A 25,160-nucleotide genomic window follows, 5' to 3' on the forward strand; every position below is an offset into this window, starting at 1 on the left:
ACTTGGCTATGTGTTGCTTTGGAATTACCCACTTTTCTTCAAAAGGGTATAATGCCAAATCCTGAGAGATTTCTTAAATGGAAGTGAATAAACTGACATCTTGCACTAGTCAGCCCAAACATGTAGAAGGCTAAGGCATTTCTGCATGGTCCCTAATTATTCAATAACGTAATTTTACACAAGTGTTTAAGTGCGAAATAAAGGAATCAAATGAAGTTATTATTCAAGCTCTTAGCTCTGCACTTCAGCATAACTGTCTACCAAATGAATTCAGTCTAAATCTATCCTAATCTAGATTATATCTTCCATGGTTCCGCAGGCTTGTTTACTTAATCACACCATCTAAGAGACATTAGTATTACCAAACTTACACTTGCTCCCTACGAGCACATCGTATTTAGCTAGATTTTACTTACAAGGAAATAATTTTAGTAGTATCCAAGGTCCTACCATTACCTTGAAAGGGTAATTGCTTAAATTCTCTCAAAGAAAAAGTTTTAAGATTCCACGACTGCTCCGTGGAAGATCGCCTAATTTACCAGGTAAGAAAAGGCCACTAGGTAGCCGAAAGCTTTTGATTAACAATGGTAGCTTTTGCTCCATTGTATTAAAATCATCAATACTCAAAAACTGCCTTAAGATGGCTTTGTCATAAGTTTTGTTAAACCATTATCTGCGTAGCTAATAGAAAAAGTAACTACTCTCCTGTTAACTAATGCAAGCGATGGAACTTAAGAAAAATATCAAATTTGGCTCAAGTGGTCCTTTTACTCTTGATATTGCCACGTTCAAATGTGTAAGGATGTATAAAGGGTAAAAGAATTAGAGCAACATGCAATTGTATTTGTATATTCATTACCGAACAATTCCATACATTCAACTATTCATCCTGCCCACAACTATCAGACGCCATAGTTGTCCCAAGCTGGATACTGCTTTCACGAGATGTGTGCAGATCACTCAAAGCTGCTAGGTTATATGGTCATTTCATCTGATCGAAACTACATTTCAGGGAACTATTACAAAGTTTGATGCCCCCTCTATAAGTTACGGAGACTCTAATTTCCTCAATTGTTCTGTTGGAAGAATGAAAGAATAGCACAATTAAATGAGAGTGATAAAAGATTTTAGCTCTAGAATCTTTTAAATTATGCGTTTTTAAGTGTCACATTGGATGGTAGATCCCATTTGAACTGCAAAACCCCAATTACTAATCATTTACCTTGCCAAGCTATCTGCTTGAAAAACTATCAGTATGGTGGTATTCTCTTATAGTGGTAGGACTACTTAAGTTCTTAAAAATTCTGAAGCAAGCTTGAAGTTAGTTATCAAAATCTATCCTATATTTTCATATTGTCCAGTTTTAGTGTTGCTTAACACATGAAAAAACTTTCAGTAGCATACTGAATACAAGCGGTTATAATATGAGCCTGAACCTAACACCAATTAACACAAACTAATCCTGTTTAAGCTAGAACAATAGTCACTTTGAGCACATAACCTATGACTTTCAGACTCAACGGGTGAACCAATTTATTGGCAAACAAAAACCATTACTTTTAACTGGGATGTAACTATAAAATTGCAAAAGTGTTTGGTTACAATATGACATTGTATTAAGTAAAAGCATAGGCAAATAGATTGAGTCAACTTTTAACGACGATATAAAAAAAAATTGAGTACATCACCCGCTCGGACTAATTATATAAACCCCTAGGAACTAAATTGGTGAAAAAAATTTAAGTGTTAAAATCCAGAATAAAGGTTTGAAAATACTGTTTAAATGAAAATAACCAGCGCCTCGCACAATGGCAAATGCGGGCCATTGAAAGGCCTTCAGAAATGACAAAACAAAGAAAAACTTACAAACTGAATCACAAACAAAAGGGTATAGAAAACAAGATAAACTATAAGACAAAAGCAAGCTGAAAGTTTCCTCACTAATAAAGACATGGACGAAGCAGCAATTAAACCATAAAAGGAACAGACCTGGTTCAGCGGTATTAGTTTCCAAATGAATTCTTAAGCATTACCTCCCAAACTTCAGTCTGAAAATTTCATATCAGTCTTCATCCATAAGTGATAAACCACCGCCTTAAACTCAAGTCTGACATAAAACTGTCTCCATTTCAGTTTGACGAACCTTCGCCTCAGTCTCATTCCGACACGAGGTTTACCTCCATCTCAGTCTAAAGCAAACCATCGTCCCAACCTCAGTCTGAAAGACTTTTCCTCCATCTCAGTCTGACAAATCTTCGCCTTACCCTCAGTCCAACAAAGATTTTCCCCTCCAGCTACGTCTGGCGTAAACCTTCGCCTCAACATCAGTCTAACCAATACAACAATCTCAGTCTGACAAACCAACGCCCCAACTTCAGTCTGGAATAAGAATTTCCTCCCTTTCAGTCTGACAAACCTTCACCTCATCCTCATTCTGACAAGACTGCCTCCGTCTCAGTCTGACGGACTTCTGATTCAACCTCACACTTACAAGGCTTTGTTTCCAACTCCGTCTGACAAATCTTCGCCTCAGTCTGACCACAAGACCACTTCATCTCGGAGAAACCATCGTCCCAACTTCAGTCTGACAAAAGACTTTGCTTCCCTTTCAGTCTGACAAACCATCACCTGAACCTCAGTCTAAGACTTTCCTCAGAATCTTTTGTATCTTACTTATTGAACCTGAAAAAGAGCATCAATGAGGTTAGTTTTTAGCGGATCCATACATGGTAGACCTAAGTCTACCATGTATAGTCCTTGGGCCACCTTTGCCGGAGCAGCACCGCCACCCTGACAAAGGTGGCCCCAATTGTTTTAGAAAAAAGCCTAAATATACTAAAAATTACGATATACTAGAAACAAAATATAACACTGAATAATAAATTGAGTAAGCTAGAAACAAAATATACTTTATATCAACACTAACCTGAATAGAATAATAAAAAAATAAGCTAACCTGAAAAAAAATATACTTTATATTAACACTAACCTGAATAGTAAATTGATTAAGCTAGAAAAAAATATACTTTATATCAACACTAACCCGAATGTAAATTGAGTGAGCCGAAACAAATTAGAAGTATCCACTATCAACACTACCCTGAGTGGTAAACTGAGTAAGCTAAAACAAATTTTAAATATTCGATATAGAAAATTTAGCTGAAATGTACTTCAAATTATGCTAAAAAATTACCCTAAACTCTATAACACTAAATTGTAAAGTAAATTGAGTGAGCTAAAGGAACAAGAATTTAAAAAAGAACTTATATACAAAATTTTTGCATTTTTAAACTAAAGTCCATTTATTCATTTTGCTCAAATAACTTAGTATTGCATTAACGTAGAAAAATCAATAATTACAAATAAGCATTTGCAATGTTGATTTGTAGGTTAAGTTACCCTTGTCAATGTTGATTAAAAGTTAGGAAACTTTTACACTTTACAGAGTAAAATTAAGACAGAACGTTAACAACTTTAATTTTAAAACTCACTTTATTCTCGAACATTTTGGTGGTAAATGACTGTTGTGTGTGTAACCAAGACCGGATTATGTTCAATCTTCGCATATCCCAATAACTAAGTTTCCTCCACTCACCTGTAATTAAATTGAATGTTAAATATGATCGAAAAGCCGTCCGCTTTACATATTCATTAATCCCATAGTTAATTATACAATGTTGCTTAAAAAGAGGTTTTCAAAATCGCTTAGAAAATTTAAGTTTTCAAGGTCAGTATTAGTTAACATTATGAACACCACACCAAAATAATTTTCATTAACGTAAAGAAAAGTGTGCACAAAGCAATTCAACCTCACGTTCGTAGCCACTTTAAATAAAAATCTTAAATCACCAAATATAAGTCTTAATATTACGAAAAGCTTCTCTGGTCGTAAAGTACTGCTCTCCAATCAGTATATTAGCGAAGGTTACATAGAAAATGTTTTGAGTACGAAAACGCAAAATATTTATATAGAACGGCTGGTTTAACGCAAGTCATAAATAATTCACAATTAACAAAAGATAAATAATAAAATCTCATTACTGCGGATCTAATTCATTACCTTTTATGGATGGTAGGTACTAAGTACTGCGAAGCAACTCAAGTCGCTAAATCCAAACGCAGAAAGCAGCCGACCAAACTAACACCACGAGCGAAAAACGAAACTATTAACGCAGCAAAGTAAAAAAAACCGTGACTTCCCTCAATACATAGAATGAGGTAAGCACTATCCATGGACGCTGGAGCGAAAGGAATCTCTGAAAATCTGTGACGCCTTTAAAAGGACCTGTTATCTTTTTCGAAACAAGGATTGTCTAATGTTTGTCTTGTGTCGAGTTTCTCTGCTTCGACCGCTTTCCGTGACGAAAATTGTCAAGCAGGGTAATTCGTGGAGAAATTTTTACGGCGCAGAGTATTGGCTAAATAAAACGTCGAAGTTTGTTTCTATATATTGTATATAAGACTGTGAAATATTTCCTGTGAAAACAGAATTCCATCTAATAAAAGGGCATTCGGGTCGTTTCGGCCGTAAGCACGTTTACGTGCAAAATGGGCGCCGTGTTTAGTACCAGCCCCTTGGGGATGTACGTAACACATGAAATAATAATGGTAAATACCATAAACATAACGTCTTACATTGTTTTGGATGTTACGGCCTAAAGTGACTTACGGCCGAAACGACCAGGACCGATAAAAGGAGCCCACAAAAACGTTAAAATGTAGAAAGTTAATGCTATAGTTTCGGAGAACAACTGTCTCCCTCTGCCTGTAGAAGGAGACAGTTGTTCTTCGAAATTATAGCATTAACTTTATACATTTTGGTGTTTTTATGGGCTCCTTTTATTATGTATATATATATATATATATATATATATATATATATATATATATATATATATATATATATATATATATATATATATATATATATATATATATATATATATATATATATATATATATATATATATATATATATATCAGGTATAGAAAACAGTAAAATCTTTTGGGCAAAAACCATATGGAACACGGAAAAGCTTTATATCGAAAAGACAAAAGACTGTAACATATTAGCATTCTCTGTCCTGCTCTAATTTGGAAAATAAATTGAATTTTTGCCAATGTATTTAAAGAGAGAAAGGAAAGCTAATTCAAATCATTCTGGCCAAACAACTGGAATGAAAATACGACGAAACATAAAAGAAACGGTGCGTATATAGTATGAAAAGTGAGGTGTTACAACGAAAGAATGGGTATCAATTTTATAAAAGATCAAATACAGATAAAACAGGTACCCCAATTACCCTAGTGAAAAGTATTCCGAGTCATGTCAGTGGAAGGAGAGAAATTTTTACCAAACTGTATTATCTAAGGATTACTGATAAGTGCTTGGTAAGAGGTGACATGAAAGGCAACAGAATAATAAAGAGAAGCACTGCAACGCTTTCTTAGTTTCATTGTCAAATCTAGGATAATTAATTGTAAGATAATACTGTTGAAAGAAGCTGAAATTTTTAATGTAGAGAATTTTTAGGAATAGAATGAAATGAGAAGAAGGCTGAGGGGACTGAATTGAACGTAAAAGATGGATAATAAGGACACTAAATTGTAAGAGAAGGATGAATGGTTATAGGCCTTGAAATAGGCTTTATGAACTCTCGCCACATGTCTCTCTCTTGTGTCCTCTTTTCTACTATCTTCAAGTTATTGTTCCCTTTCTTCTTCGTGCTGTCTTCATCCTGGTTTCCCTTGATCTCGCTCGTCCTCTTTGTTGGCCTTTTCTTTCCCACAAGCTCCTCCTGTACTTTCGGTCATTGAAAATCTCCACTGATGTTTTTAGTCTTGGAACATCACCTATTGCATTCGATAAGTAGTGTGGAGCTCTCCTTTACGCCTCGTTTGCAATACCGTTATGGGTACACTTCTTAGTACCCTTTCTTTTGCTTTATTTCCCCAATTTATTTTCCATTCTCTGCTGTCTATTTAATCTTTTCATCTTCTGAAAATTTCTTTTGATTTCTTTCTCTGATTCTTCTTTCAACACAAGATTATTTGAATATAACAGGATCAGCCAACCAGCCTTAGATTAAGTTGGCCATATGCCAACACGTGCCCTTGCCTTAAGGCAGTCCGTAATCACGTTAGGGTGTGAGAGGTATTAGGTGGTATGGTATGGACCTCCGGACTCTTAACAGACAACAGAGACGGCCAGGGAACTGGCGGTTATGGGGTTCGTGTAATCAATAATCCGTTTGACACGAAGGGTGGGTTTGTGGATGCAAAGTTCTCATCGATGATCCATCGATGGTGGCTCTCATCTTGCAGTAATTCCCACGGTTCATCGAAGTCCTCCTGCGGAGTATTCCAGCTCCTCCTACTAAGGATTTCATGGAGAGTAATGTTGGCTATAAATTCCAGTATCGGAAGTGGGATGCCCATGCTCTTGTCTCTGGTTGATGTCTAGTTCTTTCAAAGCAATACTCATTTCACATACAGGAGGGAACCGTACATAAGTACTAATATCATTACCCAACGGCCCATACACCCGTCAAAAATAGACAATTATTGACGCAGCACCCGATTAACATCGCCTGAGTTTCTTCGACGAGTGTTCACCATATAACAGCATTGCCCCTTACTTCAACGTGATTCCCTCATTCACCTTGCGGAGGAGCCATGGCTTCAAACCAGTGGAACAGATCCCCCCTCCCCACCCCCATCCTCATCACCTCCCCACTCCCTCCCCCATCTTCATCACCTCCCCACCACCACCACCACAAAGGGACAACAATCAGAACTATCAGAGCGGCGCTGGCCAGGTAGATGTGAACACTTTCCTTTCCAGATTCTTATGTGACAGTCCGACCAACCAGCGCCATGATGAAAAATATCGACCTACCAAACACTCTGTGTTCTCTCCTTCTCATAACACAGTACAAGTATCGATTGTATCATTTTCATACGTTCCCCTGATTGCAAACGTCTTCTGTGCTCCGTAGTTACAGAAAAATGCCCTTTTTACATTTTCTTCAGATGTTTACGTCATATCCTTCGGTCTGTGAAATAAAATGATTCCCCAGAAACAAGATTCCACGTAAAATCAATGATGCTGATGCGGCATTCACATTCCATAATAATAATAATAATAATAATAATAATAATAATAATAATAATAATAATAATAATATGCAGAATTACCATAATAACTTGGCACAGAATAATTTCAAGAGGGTTCAGTACTGGTTCCCCTCTTCGAAAGTCCTAATTCCAATTGATTCTTGACAAAGGGGACTCAGATTTATTAACCCTTTGATTTCGGTTGTAACGTATACGACGCATTTAATAAACTGGCCCGGAACACTGTTGTGTCGTATACGAGCACCGGTAATTTCCTTTTATGTGAAGGACTGATGATTGAAATACTGGCCTCTTTTTCTTGATATGGTAACAGTCTGTCAGTTGCCATACAGTGAATTCATATAAATTCACGTGTTTCCCTAAAATTCATTAGTCTTCATCAAGATGTCACAGGAGGAGGGGTCAAGGGTACGACATCCTCGAGTTGACCGCCGGCAGATCGAGAGAAGAGCTCTCGACGAGGATAACTATTTTATAGACCTTCTCGACTCATTTTCTGGATATGAAAATGAATCGGATTTAGAAGGAAATGAAATGGATAATTAGGGTCCTGGTACAAGAGACAGTGATGAAATATCAACCGACAGTGAAAATGACGAAAATCTGCCACCTACAAATGAAAGCCAAGGTGTCAAAAGAAGGCGGAGACAGCGAAGTGACCCAGGTGATGAGTGGGAGTGGGCTGCCAGCAATTTCCAGCCCAGAGATTTCATATTTGACAGCAGTGGCAGTGGCATTACGTCGAAATGTAATGTGAATGAAAATTCAAAGGAAGTAGACTATTTTTTGAATTTTTCGACAACGAATTTATGGGGCTGATTGCTGAAGAGACAAACCGTTATCAGAGATTCCTTGTTGATACGCTAGGAGATGCAGTGCCAAAGTATTTGCGAAAATTTGCTCAGGTTACTGTGGAGGAAATGATACGGTTCCTTTGTGTGATTATGATCATGTCGCATATAAGTAAACATCGCATCGTAGATTACTGGACTACGCTTGAGACATTCGAGACAAAAGGAGTGAGAAGGCTGATGGCAAGGGACAGATTTCTTCAAATTCTACGGGTTCTACATTTCGTTGATAATTCACAGGAAACAAGCCCAGATAATAAACTAAAAAAATTAAACCCGTGCTCGACAGTGTGCGTAGAAAATTCCGGGAAAAATTTCAACCTTTCCAGGATTTATGCATAGATGAAAGTTTAATGTTATGGAAGGGAAGGCTAAGTTTCAAGCAGTACATTCCAGATAAAAGAAGTCGATTTGGAGTGAAAATATTTGAACTTTGTGATGCCAAAACGGATTATATTGTCGATTTTATAATCTATACTGGAAAAGATACAGAGATATTGGTAGATGAGGATCTAGGGGTATCTGGTTCTGTGGTAAAAACATTTATGGCCTCGCATCTCGGAAAACATCACATCCTGTATTTCGATAATTGGTATTGCAGCCCAAAACTGCTCAAGTATTTGGGCGACAACGAAACAGGAGCATGTGGAACAGTCCGGAAAAATAGGAAATTTATGCCTAAATTTCCTGATGTGAACAAATCTGAGATTTCGTCTCAAAACTGCAATGGAATATTAGGTTTAAAATGGCAGGATAACAGGACAGTGTATATGTTATCTTCAGTACATGAAAATATAATGGTAGACTGTGAAAAAGGTGTCGACCAGGGAATTTGTGCAAAACCTGCATGCGTTGTTGACTATAATAAGAAAATGCGGATTGTGGACAAGAACGACATGCTTATTAGTTCTGTGAAGTGTATCCGTAAAACCACGAGATGGTACATAAAACTATTTTTCCGTCTGCTTGATATGATACTAGTAAACTGTCATCACTTGCATGGATTTGTTACTGGCAAGAAAGGGTCATATTTACAGTTTTCTAAGTCAGTCGTTCTGCAGTTGATTGAAAGGTACCCTCCAGCACCTAACAAGATAATTACCCGCACCGTAATAACGCAGCCAAGGCGGCTAACAGAAAGACACTTTCCTGATCCAGTTCCCTCAACAGAAAAACAACTGCGACCTAGACTAAGATGTCGTGTGTGCTCGCATACATCCCGTAGGCCCAAGAAAGGCCACCAGACATATTTCATGTGTAAAGACTGCAATGTAGGACTATGTGTCGCTCCTTGTTTCAGAGAATACCACACACTTCTGAATTACTAGAATTCTGTCGTAAAAGTTTTGTCAAGATTATTATGTTCAGCTTATTAAATATTCAGAATCATAACCATTTGTTATTCACATTGTTTGATTTCATTCAACTTATGTCATAAAAGCTTCTTCCAATCATATTGAGTCTTATGTGTTTATACATTTTCTGATTTTGTTTTTTTATCTACAGCAAAAGATTTTTGTAAAAATAAATGTTGAAATTCATCCGTATTATAATTTTCTTCATCAAATTATGGCTTTAGTCTTTAGTTAGAGAGAGAGAGAGAGAGAGAGAGAGAGAGAGAGAGAGAGAGAGAGAGAGAGAGAGAGAGAGAGAGAGAGAGAGTAAATTACTATTTTGCGTTTAATGTTCCTTTTCTGTCCTTTGAAGACTGGATATCATAAAATATAAAATGAGTCGGATGTAATGTAAATCTGATAATCATGGTATTGATGATTTATGATATATGAGAATAATAATAACAATATAATAACCGTTACCATGAGATTAATGAATATAGACAATGTTGTTGTTATTATTATTATTATTATTATTATTATTATTATTATTATTATTATTATTATTATTATTATTATTATTCAGAAGGTGAACCCTATCCATATGAAACAAGCCCACAGGGGTAACTAACTTGAAATTCAAGCATCCTAAGAAAATGGTGTTCATTCGAGTGAAATAACAGAAGGTAGTAGGAAATACAGAAAGAGGAGATCAGTTATTAGAAAACAGATGTACTAACAATAAATAAATAAAAATGTAAACAAAGTATTAAATACAAGATGTATTGCATAAGGGTAGTAATGCATTACATTCACTTGAACTTTTGAAGTTCCGTTTGCAACACATCCTCAGTAAAGAGGCTGTTCCACAGTCGTAAGGCGTGAGGAATAAAGGTCCCCTGGAACTGAAAAGTTCGAAGGCGAGGTACATTTACTGCACATTGATGCTGCTGTTCAGCGAATCTGGTTGCTCTCGACAGCAACAGGGGATCAGGGATCAACTGAGAATGTGAAAGATATGTCAAAATACAACTTATGAAAAAGTGACAAACAAGAGACCATCCGTCTATAGTCCAAGGCATAGCTGCCAAAGAAACCTTCCACCTCGAACCACTCTAAAAGATATAAATCTCTGGCAGAAGCAGACATCTGCCGGAGAACAGTATCCTAGTAAAGGAAGGACAAATTACCTAAAAATGTTGCACTGATTTAATCACTCATATAAGTATATGAGGACTTAAGAACAATACCCAACTTTCATGCGGCATTTGCTGACATTTTCATTAGATGTTTCTCAAAAATAAGATGTAAGTAAACAGGTACCACTAGAATAGTTGAAGGAAAAGAAAAATATCTGTAGAAAATTATAACAGAATAAAATGATCTACAAAACCCTACAACTTCCCGAATATTGGTTCAAAAACAATTGAACAAATTCCAAAATGTTAGTGATTAAATATATATATATATATATATATATATATATATATATATATATATATATATATATATATATATATATATATATATATATATATATATATATATATTTATATATATATATATATATATATATATATATATATATATATATGTATATATATTATATATATATATATATATATATATATATATATATATATATATATATATATATATATATATATATTCATATATATATAATCATTTTCATGTAACAGGAATTTATCCAATTTTTTATTTTTATAGGGATAGGTGTGAGTATGTGTTTGTATTTTACATACACACACACACAAACATATATACATATATATATACACTCATATATATGTAATTAATTGTATATATATTACACACACACATATATATATATATATATATATATATATATATATATATATATATATATATATATATAACTGAATCACGAGAATATGGAACGTGATGAATATATAAATAAAGACAATTCCACGAAGGAAAGAGAAGCAACAGAGTATTGCAAGGCTTTTCGACGTATTGTCCTTTACTTAGCAGACTCGTTTCTCTTTCCTTCAGGGCATTGCCTTCATATATATATATATATATATATATATATATATATATATATATATATATATATATATATATATATATATGTATATAAGTAATTATATATATATATATATATATGTATATATATATATATATATATATATATATATATATATATATATATATATATATATACATACATACATACATACATATAGTATATATATACATACACATACACACACACACAATTACACATTTTGATCAGCAATGTGATTTATAATATTGATCCTAGTGAATGTGGCGAGGTGGCAATTGTGTTTACATGTCACATGCAAGTGTGACAGACGACGCGCGTAGGTGGCATTTCAGATGCACGTGTCCTGTTGACAGAAATGAACTGCTTTGTTTTCAGCCGCTGTACCCTCCACCTTTGTCGAATTTGGTGGGCGTGACCGTTGGAATATTAGCTTGAAAATGGGCCCCGGGATTATCCCAAGCCCCGGCAGTCTCAATTCCTTGTTTCATTGACAAATGCGGATTCTGGAACCTCCTTTTTACTTGGTGGCTAATACGATTTCCATTCAAGGAGGTTGTTTCCACTTTCCCCTGACTTTTGACCGCCATCGTCAATCAAACATTGAATTGGAATCTGTCCGAAGGACAAGGGATAATCCCAGGCCCTATTCCCAAGGTAGTATTCCAGCGTTCAGGGCCACCAAACTCAACACAGGTGGAAGGTAAGCAAGAGCAGAAAACAACGACCGGTCATTTCCATCAAAAGGATTCCGGCATCTCACGTACCACCCACGTCTCAGCCATGGAAATACGATTGTCACCTTCCAAATGTCCATATTCGCTAGTGTCCAAAATGTATTGTTGTGTCGTGTAATCATTGTTGCTAAAATGGATTCATATATATATATATATATATATATATATATATATATATATATATATATATATATATATATATATATATATATATATATATATATATAGATGCAGTAATGTGTGTGTGTTTGTACATATACTGTATGTATGTATGTAGGTGATATTGAGATGCACGTGTGCTTTGACAGAAATGACCTGCTTTGTTTTCAGCTCGCTGTACCTTCCACTTTGTCGAATTTGGTTGGCGTGACCGTTGGAATAATTGCCGATTTTGGAATATTCCTTTATTACTGGCAGCTTATTTATTTGTGTTGTTACATTAATTGCAATATATCTATATCACGGATCGCTACTATCACAATATTATCATATAAATAAAACAGGTTAATTTGCAGCAAAACAACAAATACAAACGCTATTACAATGATTGTTTACGATTTCGTGCGTCTGGTAGCATGCTACGGGTGACTACCGTCTGAAAACCCTCCGGATTGTGGTAAGTGTGAGGTCTCATCTCGGCCGTAATCAAAGGGCTAATGAAAATTAAAATAATTAATAATTTCCCATATTTTGGTAATCATAGAATCAACTAAAAACGATTATTAAATAAAATTATCTAAAAATGAAAAAAATCCCGTAGGGTGGGTCTGCCAGACCCAACTTGCACCAGATAGGTTAAGAGACTGGCCAGTCTTGGAGGCCTTTGGGCCTCATCCTTGAAGTTCTTGGGCCCTCTCCAGGCCTGCTTCCCCAGCCTGGCAGGATACCTGCCTTCCTCCGAGGAAGCAGCCTCTGGGTCGGACCCTTCCCTTCAAGGCTGCCCTCAAGAGACTGGCCAGACTTGGAGGACTTTGGGTCTCATCCTTGAAGTTCTTGGGCCCTCTCCAGGCCTGCTTCCCCAGCCTGGCAGGATACCTGCCTTCCTCCGAGGAAGCAGCCTCTGGGTCAGACCCTTCCCTTCAAGACTGCCCTTAAGAGACTGGCCATCCTTGGAGGACTTTGGGCCTCATCCTTGAAGTTCTTGGGCCCTCTCCAGGCCTGCTTCCCCAGCCTGGCAGGATACCTGCCTTCCTCCGAGGAAGCAGCCTCTGGGTCGGACCCATCCCTTCAAGGCTGCCCACCTATCCCTTCAAGGCTGCCCTCAAAAGACTGGCCAGCCTTGGAGGACTTTGGGTCTCATCCTTGAAGTTCTTGGTCCCTCTCCAGGCCCGCTTCCCCAGCCTGGCAGGATACCTGCCTTCCTCCGAGGAAGCAACCTCTGGGTCAGACCCTTCCCTTCAAGGCTATCCTTAAGAGACTGGCCAGCCTAGGAGGACTTTGGGCCTCATCCTTGAAGTTCTTGGACCCTCTCCAGGCCTGCTTCCCCAGCCTGGCAGGATACCTGCCTTCCTCCGAGGAATCAGCCTCTGGGTCGGACCCTTCCCTTCAAGGCTGCCCTCAAGAGACTGGCCATCCTTGGAGGACTTTGGGTCTCATCCTTGAAGTTCTTGGGCCCTCTCCAGGCCCGCTTCCCCAGCCTGGCAGGATACCTGCCTTCCTCCAAGGAAGCAACCTCTGGGTCAGACCCTTCCCTTCAAGGCTGCCCTTAAGAGACTGGCCATCCTTGGAGGACTTTGGTCCTCATCCTTGAAGTTCTTGGGCCCTCTCCAGGCCTGCTTCCCCAGCCTGGCAGGATACCTGCCTTCCTCCGAGGAAGCAGCCTCTGGGTCGGACCCTTCCCTTCAAGGCTGCCCTCAAGAGACTGGCCATCCTTGGAGGACTTTGGGTCTCATCCTTGAAGTTCTTGGGCCTCTCCAGGCCTGCTTCCCCAGCCTGGCAGGATACCTGCCTTCCTCTCCGAGGAAGCAGCCTCTGGGTCAGACCCTTCCCTTCAAGACTGCCCTCCCCTAAGAGACTGGCCATCCTTGGAGGACTTTGGGCCTCATCCTTGAAGTTCTTGGGCCCTCTCCAGGCCTGCTTCCCAGCCTGGCAGGATACCTGCCTTCTTCCGAGGAAGCAGCCTCTGGGTCGGACCCTTCCCTTCAAGGCTGCCCTCAAGAGACTGGCCATCCTTGGAGGACTTTGGGCCTCATCCTTGAAGTTCTTGGGCCCTCTCCAGGCCTGCTTCCCCAGCCTGGCAGGATACCTGCCTTCCTCCGAGGAAGCAGCCTCTGGGTCAGACCCTTCCCTTCAAGGCTGCCCTCAAGAGACTGGCCAGCCTAGGAGGACTTTGGGCCTCATCCTTGAAGTTCTTGGGCCCTCTCCAGGCCTGCTTCCCCAGCCTGACAGGATACCTGCCTTCCTCCGAGGAAGCAGCCTCTGGGTCGGACCCTTCCCTTCAAGGCTGCCCTCAAAAGACTGGCAAGCCTTGTAGGCTTTTGGGGCCAATCCTTAAAGGGCTTGGGCCCTTTCCATGGAAGGGGTCAGACCCATAGGCTGCTTCCTTGGAGGAGGAAGCGGCCTCTGGGTCGGACCCTTCCCTCACCAATACTCTTTGCTTTCTCTTACCCTACTTTTCAAAACTGACACTTTCTGTCTCCGAAGGCTTCCAGACGATTTGAAGCATCTCGGAGATTGTTCTTGGACACTTTGAAGCTCGGCGCATGCGCGAATGGCATTTCTCTCGTCCTTCCAGGAGCCGGAGGACTGAAGGATTCCAAAATGTCTTCAAGGAAAATCTCGAAGGTTTTAGATCATTTCAACATCGCGATAACCATTACTTGGAGTTCTTTTTCTGGCACATAAACAGCTTCTTTGCTTTAAGGAGTCGTCTTCTATAAACTTATGAGATTCCTCTTACTGACGATATTGATCATCCCTTCGATTCTTCCTTGCTTCTCCGAAAAGTAATTCTGTGAATCCAAAATCTTTGAAGTAGTTTCTAACACCTCAGGTTATCTACTTTATTCTTCGTCAGCATTCTTCAGTATACCTCCACGCCGATGTCGTCTCTTTTTTGTTCCTTCTCTTTCTTATTTCGAGCGAAGAACTGCTCCAAGCGGTAATTTTGGGCATCCAAAATCCCCTCTCAATCAGCTTAGAAAACACCTCAAGTTCTCTACCTTTTATTTCGTATAAATTCTTCAGTTCCTCCGTTCCACTGTCTTCCTCTCTTCTTGATTATTTCCTTCCTTATTTCGAATGAAGAGCTTGCGTCCGTGAGTGACAATACGACTGTAGAGGTGCCGAATAATCGCAGAAGGCGGGAACCTCGACTTCATACTGCTCCGCGAAGTAGTCCATATTTTCAGCAGTAAACAATTACAGACTGAAGCTATCTGCCATTCTCGTGATGTACTTTTCCCTCTTGAAAATCTCTTTTAGTCGATCTGCTTCGTCATCCAGTTCATTTTAACCATAAACTTCGCCTTCTTTGCTCACATGCTGTCTCTGAAGGCTTCAAGACGTCTTCCTGGAGGATCCCTGAGATGGCCACTGTAGTCCTTGGTGTCAGTGCACCTATTGAGTGATGGCGCTATACGCATGAGCGGAAGAATTCTAAAACGACTGCAGGAAAAACACGAAGATATTACGGCGCCAGGCGACAATGATTCTTTCTTGCAGCAGAAGGTATGAAATTTTCTTGAAAGCTTTATTGCCACGAAAACATCAATATTTAAAAAAAGAAAGAAATTAAAAATTTAGTGAAAAATCATCATCGTATCCTTTTCTCGTCGCCGGGAGAAATATATATATATATATATATATATATATATATATATATATATATTTATATATATATATATATATATATATATATATATTTATATATATATATATATATATATATATATATATATATATATATATATATATATATATATATATATATATATATATATATATATATATATATATATATATATATATATATATATATATATATATATATATATATATATATATATATATATATATATATATATATATATATATATATATATATATATATATATATATATATATATATATATATATATATATATATATATATATATATATATATATATACATATATATATATATATATATATATATATATATATACAGTATATATGTATATATATTATATATATATATATATATATATATATATATATATATATATATATATATATATATATATATTCATATATGTATATATATTATATACATGTATGCATATATATATATATATATATATATATATATATATATATATATATATATATATATATATATATATATATATATATATATGTATATATATATGTATATTTATATATATATATATATGTATATATATACATATAGATAGATAGATAGATAGATATCTCCTCCCGACGACGAGGGAAAAGGATACGATGATGATGATTTTTCGCTACATTTACATTTATTTCTTTAAAAAAATGCTATTTTCGTGGCAATAAAGCTTTCTAGAAAATTTCACCCTGGGAGGACAAGATCAACTTGGAAATTATTATTATAGATAGATACATATACATAAATATATGTATATATAAGTATATATACATATATATATATATATATATATATATATGTGTGTGTGTGTGTGTGTGTATACACTGGTTTGTGCGTCTGTGTGCGTTAATTTTTCCCAATAGTTAAAAATAAGGTGGTCTCAAGAATTTCTGTTTCCTGAAATGGTCATCACTAGCGCCCAGTAATCCAGTCAGCTTCAAGAGAAAAGTGACCTTTTTGTTTTAACAAGGCTTCTCCATTGCCATTGATCACCTTATTAAGGGGAGAGAGAGAGAGAGAGAGAGAGAGAGAGATGGCTGCCTCCAGCAAGGAATGATTAAGTTTTTTCGCATAGCAGAGTAAGTTATAAATATATAGTTTTTTTATGGTACCAGCATCAAATTATAATAGTAGATTTTTGAAGGATACAGAGTAGTTTAAATCGCTTGTCTTATTTAAAGAAAAATTCTTCTTCGGAAAAGAAATAAGTTTTAGAGTCTTCAAGAACACAATTAAAGACGCACGGAAAACTTTTTCCAATATTCCTGGAAAACCTGTCTACCATATACTTTGGAGGCTTGTATTTCAAGTCAATGGTCCCTGTATGCTTGTCCCGTATGAATTGGATTCATATTCTAAAAAAAAAAAAATAATAGTAATAAAAAAAATACTCATAGTAGCATGAGTCTTAAAATGAAGTAGCAAATCCACTGTTGTATATTTATCTTTAAATATATGTACATATACATAACTGTGGAATTGCTTCTCCAATAATAATAATAATAATAATAATAATAATAATAATAATAATAATAATAATAATAATAATAATACTGAGATAATATTAAGCAAACTTTTTACTGATGAAGATGCAATTTTTAATAATTTTAGTAGGACATTTTTTAAACAACTTTTAGAGCTGGCCGTGCTGGACACGACCTTTGCCTTCAGTGGCATTTTGTATAAACAAACTGAAGGGATGGCCATGGATCACCACTTGGTCCAATTTTTGCTAACATCTTCATGTGCTCCTGGAGGAGCGCATAATAGAAGAATGTCCCATTAGGTTCCGCCCTCTATTTTATCGAAGATATGTTGACGACACGTTCTCCTTTTTCGTCATGAATGTCATGCAGAGTCCTTTCTGGAGTTCGTCATCCGACAACATCCAAACATAAGGTTCGCTATGGAGAAGGAGGTAAATAACAAACTCCCCTTCCTTGATCTTATTATTTCCAGAGGTGACTCAGGTTTTACACAGGTGTGTATAGAAAAATACATTTACTGGTTTGGGAATGAATTTTTATAGTTCGTGTTTCTTTCATTTGAAACTGAACTCTATTTTAACCCTCCTCCATAGGGCTTACACCCACTCGTCAAACTGGAAGAGTTTCCACGATGAGATATCCTTTTTAGTGAAATATTTCAATAATAATTGTTTTCCATCACGACTTCTTTTCAGATCCCTAAATAAACTGCTACTACAGAAAATGACTCCGGCAACACCTGAATCGACTGTGCCGAAACTAAAGATGTATGCAAGTTTCCCTTTCGTGCATGATGATACTTTTAGGAGAAAATGCACAGCCATTATTCAAAAGAGTTTTCCAGCTTTAAACCTGAAAATCATCCCGAAAAATCCCTTTACAATAGGGTCTCTGTTCAGAGTCAAAGACCGGCTCAGTCCTCTGTTTTCGTCCAGCGTTGTTTACAAGTACACTTGCCCGGGATGTGATCACGGGATATACATATGTGGGATGCACGAGGAGGCTGTTGAAGGTCCGCATAGATTCCACAGGGGCATAAGTCATAGAACAGGTAGCAGGTTATCTAATCCTGAGCAATCAAATATACGAAATCATTCAAAATTATGTAAAACTTATATTGACAGCAAGGATTTTTTTCCATCCTAGGCCGAGTGCAGAACAACAACGACTTAACCATCCTAGAATCCATAATTATCAGGAAGACTGTGCCGTCGTTAAATACTCAATCGTCCTCAGTGAAATTGTTTATAGCCTAGTTTGGGCAACTGGTTTTCCTCACTCTGTTTGTACTTATTTATGTTAGTCTTGTTCTTTCTTTCATATAGGTAGGTTGTTTTAAGATTTTAGTGAACTCCTTTTACTCATTATTGACTTGTCTTGGAATGAGGTGTTTTGTTTTAAATATTTTTACTACATAAAGAGCTGTTGCCATTGCATTAATTTGTTATTGATGTTCGCAAATTATATTATATTTTATAGCCTTGAAAATGCGACTTGGAATTCGTCGAAAACGTCGGCATTGAAAATAAACTGTAGATGATGAGGATGCCTTTCCCTACTGCTTCCTTCGTGATGTATATATATATATATATATATATATATATATATATATATATATATATATATATATATATATATATATATATTACTAAAAGGACCTCATTCAAACTGCATGGTATCTATAGATACCATCCAGTTTGAATGAGGTCCTTTAGTAATTTAGTTAATGCACAGAACAATTGTGTATGTGATAAAAGTTAATATATACGTATGTATACATATATGTGTGTGTTAGTGTGTGTATTAACAGATAGTTAGACACAGAGATAGATGCATAGATAGAAAGATATATATATATATATATATATATATATATATATATATATATATATATATATATACATATATATACATATAAATACATATATATATATATATATATATATATATATATATATATATATATATACATATATACATATATGCTATATATAGTAGGGAGTACGGATAGGAAGAACAGTCAGCTCATCATTGATATATTTATTAATAGGTGCGCTTCGGGATCACCCATATCCCATCTTTTCTGGCTAAAAAGATACAAAAACACTAATTAAAACTGACAACAGAGCTTACAAAATTAAAATGCTTTAAAGATTGAAAAATGACAATGACAAAACAAGAAATAGATTACCTTCAGTAGTAAAGTCCACGGGATGAAAACTGAATAAGAGTAAACAAGGTTAGCAAGTAAACAAGAAAGGCGTGGGGGGGGGTTACTATAGTACGACCGTTTTAGGAAGAGACTTTGCCCCTCTTAAACTGACCATTAACCTTCTGACTTCAAGCTCTCATTGTTTGCGCCTGTTATCAAGCACGTGTACTATAATAGAAAGTTCTGAATGAAGTTTTGTTGTCCCACTTTAAATTTTAGATAAAAAAAAAAATTCAATATATGAAAATGATAGATGCAAGAAATTTGGAAACCTAGATGTGCTTTCATTTTCAGTTTTGTTTATTTGGATGCTGTACTGAGCAATGTTCTTGAGTTACGTCATCTACTATAGTTTTTTATTACTGTTCCTTTGCTGTTATCGAAGTCATATAATTGTGATATAGTTTTGAGCTTTTGAATTGTTTTCTTTCGTGTATGCCTGATCCGTCTTTACCTCCTTGCTGTATCAAGGTTGAATTTTCACTGTGCAGCTATAAAATAGCTCATAATAAATATTCTTTAAATATTGTTACACCCATATATATATATATATATACATATATATATATATATATATATATATATATATATATATATATATATATATATATATATAGTGTAACAATATTTAAAGAATGTTTATTATGAGCTATTTTATAGCTGTACAGTGAAAATTCAACCTTGATACAGCAAGGAGGTAAAGACGGATTACGGCATGCACGAAAGAAAAAGCAATTCAAAAGCTCAAAACTATATCACAATTATATATATATATATATATATATATATATATATATATATATATATATATATATATATATATATATATTACACATTTATACAGTATTAGATTTACCTGTGCTTTTAAAGCACTGTCATATGATACTCATCACTGCTGTGGCATTTCTGTTATATGTAGATTTTTAAAGATATTTCTGCCACTTTCTGTCGAAAAACAGATCTATATTTCAATTTATTTCAATTTCAGTGTTCAACAGGATATCACACAACAAGGGAAAGCAATAAATTTATTTACAATCGAAGTATGAGGAGACATTACTTATGAAGAATCCTCGTCAGAGGATGCTACATCGATAACAAAAGAATCTATATATTTATCAATGCAAACATCTCTTGAAGCGTCATCTCTTTTTATATCTTCGGCATGTCTCACATCATTAGCCCAGTTGTCAGAAGATATGGATTCAATTGCTTCTTTGACCAAAGGAAGCAGGTCTGATTTTTTAAAATGATTCTTCTTTGCCACGTATGATTTCACCTGCGCCCATATCAGTTCTGTTGCATTATACTGGCAGTGATATGTAGGCAGCCTAACCACTATGTCCATGATCTCTTGCCAGTCTGTCAATCACGTAATCATTTTCTTTACATGAATGTCTTTGCAACTTTACTAATTTTTTATTAGCCAGTCTTTAACTTCATCCTTTTTGGCAGACATTGTCGGAGGTTTATTAATTCGAACTGAATGATAAGAAGCGTTATCCAACACTATGATGGCAGATGGCCCTATATTGGGAAGAAGCTGGGTTTTAAACCATTTTTCAAACACTGCAGAATTCATCTGAATTTCTAGATTGCGTATCCCTTGTCAGCTGGGTGCTTGATCATTGATAAAAATATTACCCAGAAATGTGGTTAATATTGCAACCAATATTGTGATTGTGTCTACTTACTCTCCAATGTTATTGATGTACAATTAGAAGGAATAAATCATAGGTAAAAATTTTTATTCTGTCACGCCTCTCTCTCTCTCTCTCTCTCTCTCTCTCTCTCTCTCTCTCTCTCTCTCTCTCTCTTTTTTTTTTTGCCCAGCTAGTGGAATAGTAAGCGGAACCATAAAAATGATGAACATTCTTTATGATTAGTTTTCTGACGAATATACAAATAATTTTTAACTATAATACACAACTGTGATGTAGCTGTCCTTTACGGATTCAAACAGAATTAGAGAAAATGACAAAAAAAAAAAGAAGACTGTCATCCTCAATCAGTGCAGTGCTTATACCTCTGGCAACACTAAACCCGATATATAGCACTTATCCTATGTTTATTTATTTGTGTTGTTACATTAATTGCATAATATCTATATCACGGATCGCTACTATCACAATATTATCATATAAATAAAACAGGTTAATTTGCAGCAAAACAACAAATACAAACGCTATTACAATGATTGTTTACGATTTCGTGCGTCTGGTAGCATGCTACGGGTGACTACCGTCTGAAAACCCTCCGGATTGTGGTAAGTGTGAGGTCTCATCTCGGCCGTAATCAAAGGGTTAAGGCCAGGTAAGGCTTCAGCGCTGATGAACTGAACACATCCTTCGAATAATGTCTGAATCAACTTTGACAGGAATCTTCATCTCCGAGTATAATGAGTAAAGAGACACAATAATGTAAATGAGAGACTGTATTTTTCTAAAATACAAACATAGGTGTTGATAACAGGTCGAAAACTCCCCTGTTGTTAACCCCTTGTTTGTATTTTGGAAAAATACAGTCTCTCATTTATATTATTGTGGTTTTTTACTCATTATTTCCAGTCACAATATAGTGATGTACCATAGATCTCTGAGTATGTTTTGGAACTGATGGAAATCCTCGACACTCATAAATTAAATTTTCTTATGCATAATAGTCTCATAAATAAATTATGATTTTAAAATATCTTGATATGCTTTTAATATTTCTGGACTTATAAAGAAAATCCCGTCTATTTTATATTTTACTTCGAGGTGACAAATTTTGTAATACATTTCTAATCTCATGCAATTTGTGAACCTTCTTATCCACGTTACCTAATTATTTTTCAAGAAAAAAAATTAATTTTTGTAATAGTAAAATCCTTGATATTTCTTGGTAAACCTTTAACATTCCGGTAATTATAAACAAAATCGAGTCTGTATTAAATTTTTTTTCAGGCTGCTAAATTTCATAATACATTTCGAATCATATATGCTATTTTTTTGCAGCCTCATATCCACGTTACCTAATTATTTTACATGGCAGAAAATGGTACTCGTAAAAGTGAAATCCTTAATATTTCTTGATATATCTTTAACATTACTGTAATTATTATAAACAAAATCACGCCCGTTTGACATATTCCTTCCAAGAGGTACATTTTTAAATACACTTTATTCTTATGCTATTTTGTGCCCCCTCATATCCACGTTACCTAATCAATTTACATGAAAAAAAACTGGTGTTCGCAAAACTATTTTTTATACAAAACAAGTACCAGCGAACTTTTTAAAATAAGCCATTGTAGGTCATTCACGCCCTTGTTTTCACTCCAGCTAGAGGTTATGCAAATAAATGTAAAAATTATTCGCGAACACCATGTCGTTGCTTTTAGGCTCGTGTCTATTTTGCATGACACTTTGAAAGTTGTTAATGTATTTATAAATATCCCAAGCGCCAGTTTAAGCGGGATCATGCTCCTGTTTGGGTGGGAGATAATTTTTTTATTATGTTTTTATGATTATATGCTTTTGTTGACAGTAATGGCAAAATGATTTTTAAAAATTATTTTTATATATTTTTTATTTCTGGAGCGAGTACAAAAACCCTACATTACTTTTTAATTATATTTTTATGATTATCTTCTTTTGTTGACAGTAATGGTAAAATAATTTTTTAAAATTATTTTTGTATATTTCTATTTTTGAGGCGAGTACAAAAATCCTACACTTTTAAATTATATTTTCATGATTATCTGCTTTTTGTTGACAGTAATGGTAAAATGATTTTTAAAAATTATTTTTGTATATTTTTATTTTTGAGGTGAGTACAGAATTCCTACATTTTTAAATTATATTTTTATGATTATCTGCTTCTGTTGACAGTTATGGTAGAAACGTTTTCAAAATTATTTTTGTATTTACATTTTTTATGACTAGATCAAGTACAAAAACCTTACATTACTACTTTATTTTAATGAATGTTCCCTGACAGTAAACAAAATTAAAAACGTATCCTGTAGCAGTTACTTGCACTCTTCAAAATACTTTTATGTAAATTTTTTTATTACTGGATCGAATAATAAAATCCAACATTACTACTTTACTGTAATGAATATTCTATAAAAATAAACCAATAAAAAGTTATTCTGTAGCAGTTACATGTACCCTTAAATACAGTGTGTCATGATCAAGTACAAAAAAACGTACATTGCTACTCTACTCTGAAATAAGCAAAGAAAAAGCGTTCCGTAGCAGTCACTGTAGTAGTTACTTGTACTCTTTCGAATTATACAGAGTTATGTATGTAAACAAGTGTCTGAAGCCACTTGTCCATAGAGATACAAGAACGAGGTCCTTGGGGCTGCTCAGGTCCTTTTGGTACTCTTAACTCCAGATTATTTACGTAATATCCTTTACAAATGCTCTTTCCCTCAGTCTCTCTCATTCACACAGATGCACACAAACAAACACACTTTTTATATGAGACTATAGGCTAAATAGTTTGTGCAACTGTTGTTACACACACACACATATTTATGCATATACATATGTATACTTACAGTATTTATATATATATATATATATATATATATACATACATAAATATATGTATCTTTTTATGTACATACATGTATATGTATGTATGTATGTATATGTATGTATGTATGTATGTATGTATGTATGTATGTATGTATGTATGTATGTATGTAGACAATCAAGCATAAAGCATTTTAGAAATCTACTAATATAAAATGTTTGAGAATTTTGCTTCATGTTCTTGTAAGCTTTAAGTCTCAAATGGATCACTAAAAGCGAGTGAAGAAAAGGCACTAAACTTCCATGAGGTGTGTAATCATGTGTTATGTATCAAGTTTCACCATAAATAACAACAGGTGTGTGTTTATCTGTATAAACATGTACAATATATATATATATATATATATATATATATATATATATATATATATATATATATATAAAATATATATATATATATATATATATATATAAATATAATATATATATATATATATATATATATATATATATATATATATATATATATATATATATATATATATATATATCAAATATAAGGAGCCCATAGAAATGCCAAAATGTGGAAAATAAATGCTATATTTCAGGGACCAAACTGTCTCTCTCCTCAGGCATTTGATGGAATTCTGTTTTAACAGAAAATATTTCACAGTCATACACACACACACATATACGTATACATGTATACAGACAACAACATACACACACACACATTGACTCCTGGACGTGAGGCATACATTGATGACTTGTCTTGCGTACACTATTTCTGTACAAATAAAAGCACTACTTTTTCCCCTGAGAATGCTGGTAAAACGTTCAGTGCGACCAGGATCTGTCGTGAATAATTCAACACTGAAAAGTAGTCCTAGTGTTTAGACTCGTTAATTAAATTCGTGATGTGGCATCTCAATTAAAGCTGCGATAATGACTTACATGTCTGCTAGTTTTTTCTTAATTATTTACAGTTA

The 25,160-nt window shown here is 35.1% G+C and overlaps 1 long non-coding RNA gene across 1 annotated transcript; it reads right to left on the reverse strand.

Moving 5' to 3' along the window:
• Positions 1 to 833: 833 nt before the first annotated feature.
• On the reverse strand, positions 834 to 4,232 carry LOC136850390 (uncharacterized). Its single transcript, XR_010856616.1, has 2 exons — positions 4,061 to 4,232; positions 834 to 1,076 (listed from the first exon to the last, which is right to left on the reverse strand). It is a non-coding gene; the product is annotated as an uncharacterized lncRNA (long non-coding RNA).
• Between the last annotated feature and the right edge of the window lie 20,928 nt (positions 4,233 to 25,160).

The sequence above is a fragment of the Macrobrachium rosenbergii genome, chromosome 22, assembly GCF_040412425.1.
Source record: "Macrobrachium rosenbergii isolate ZJJX-2024 chromosome 22, ASM4041242v1, whole genome shotgun sequence".
Classification (NCBI taxonomy): Eukaryota; Metazoa; Arthropoda; class Malacostraca; order Decapoda; family Palaemonidae; genus Macrobrachium; species Macrobrachium rosenbergii.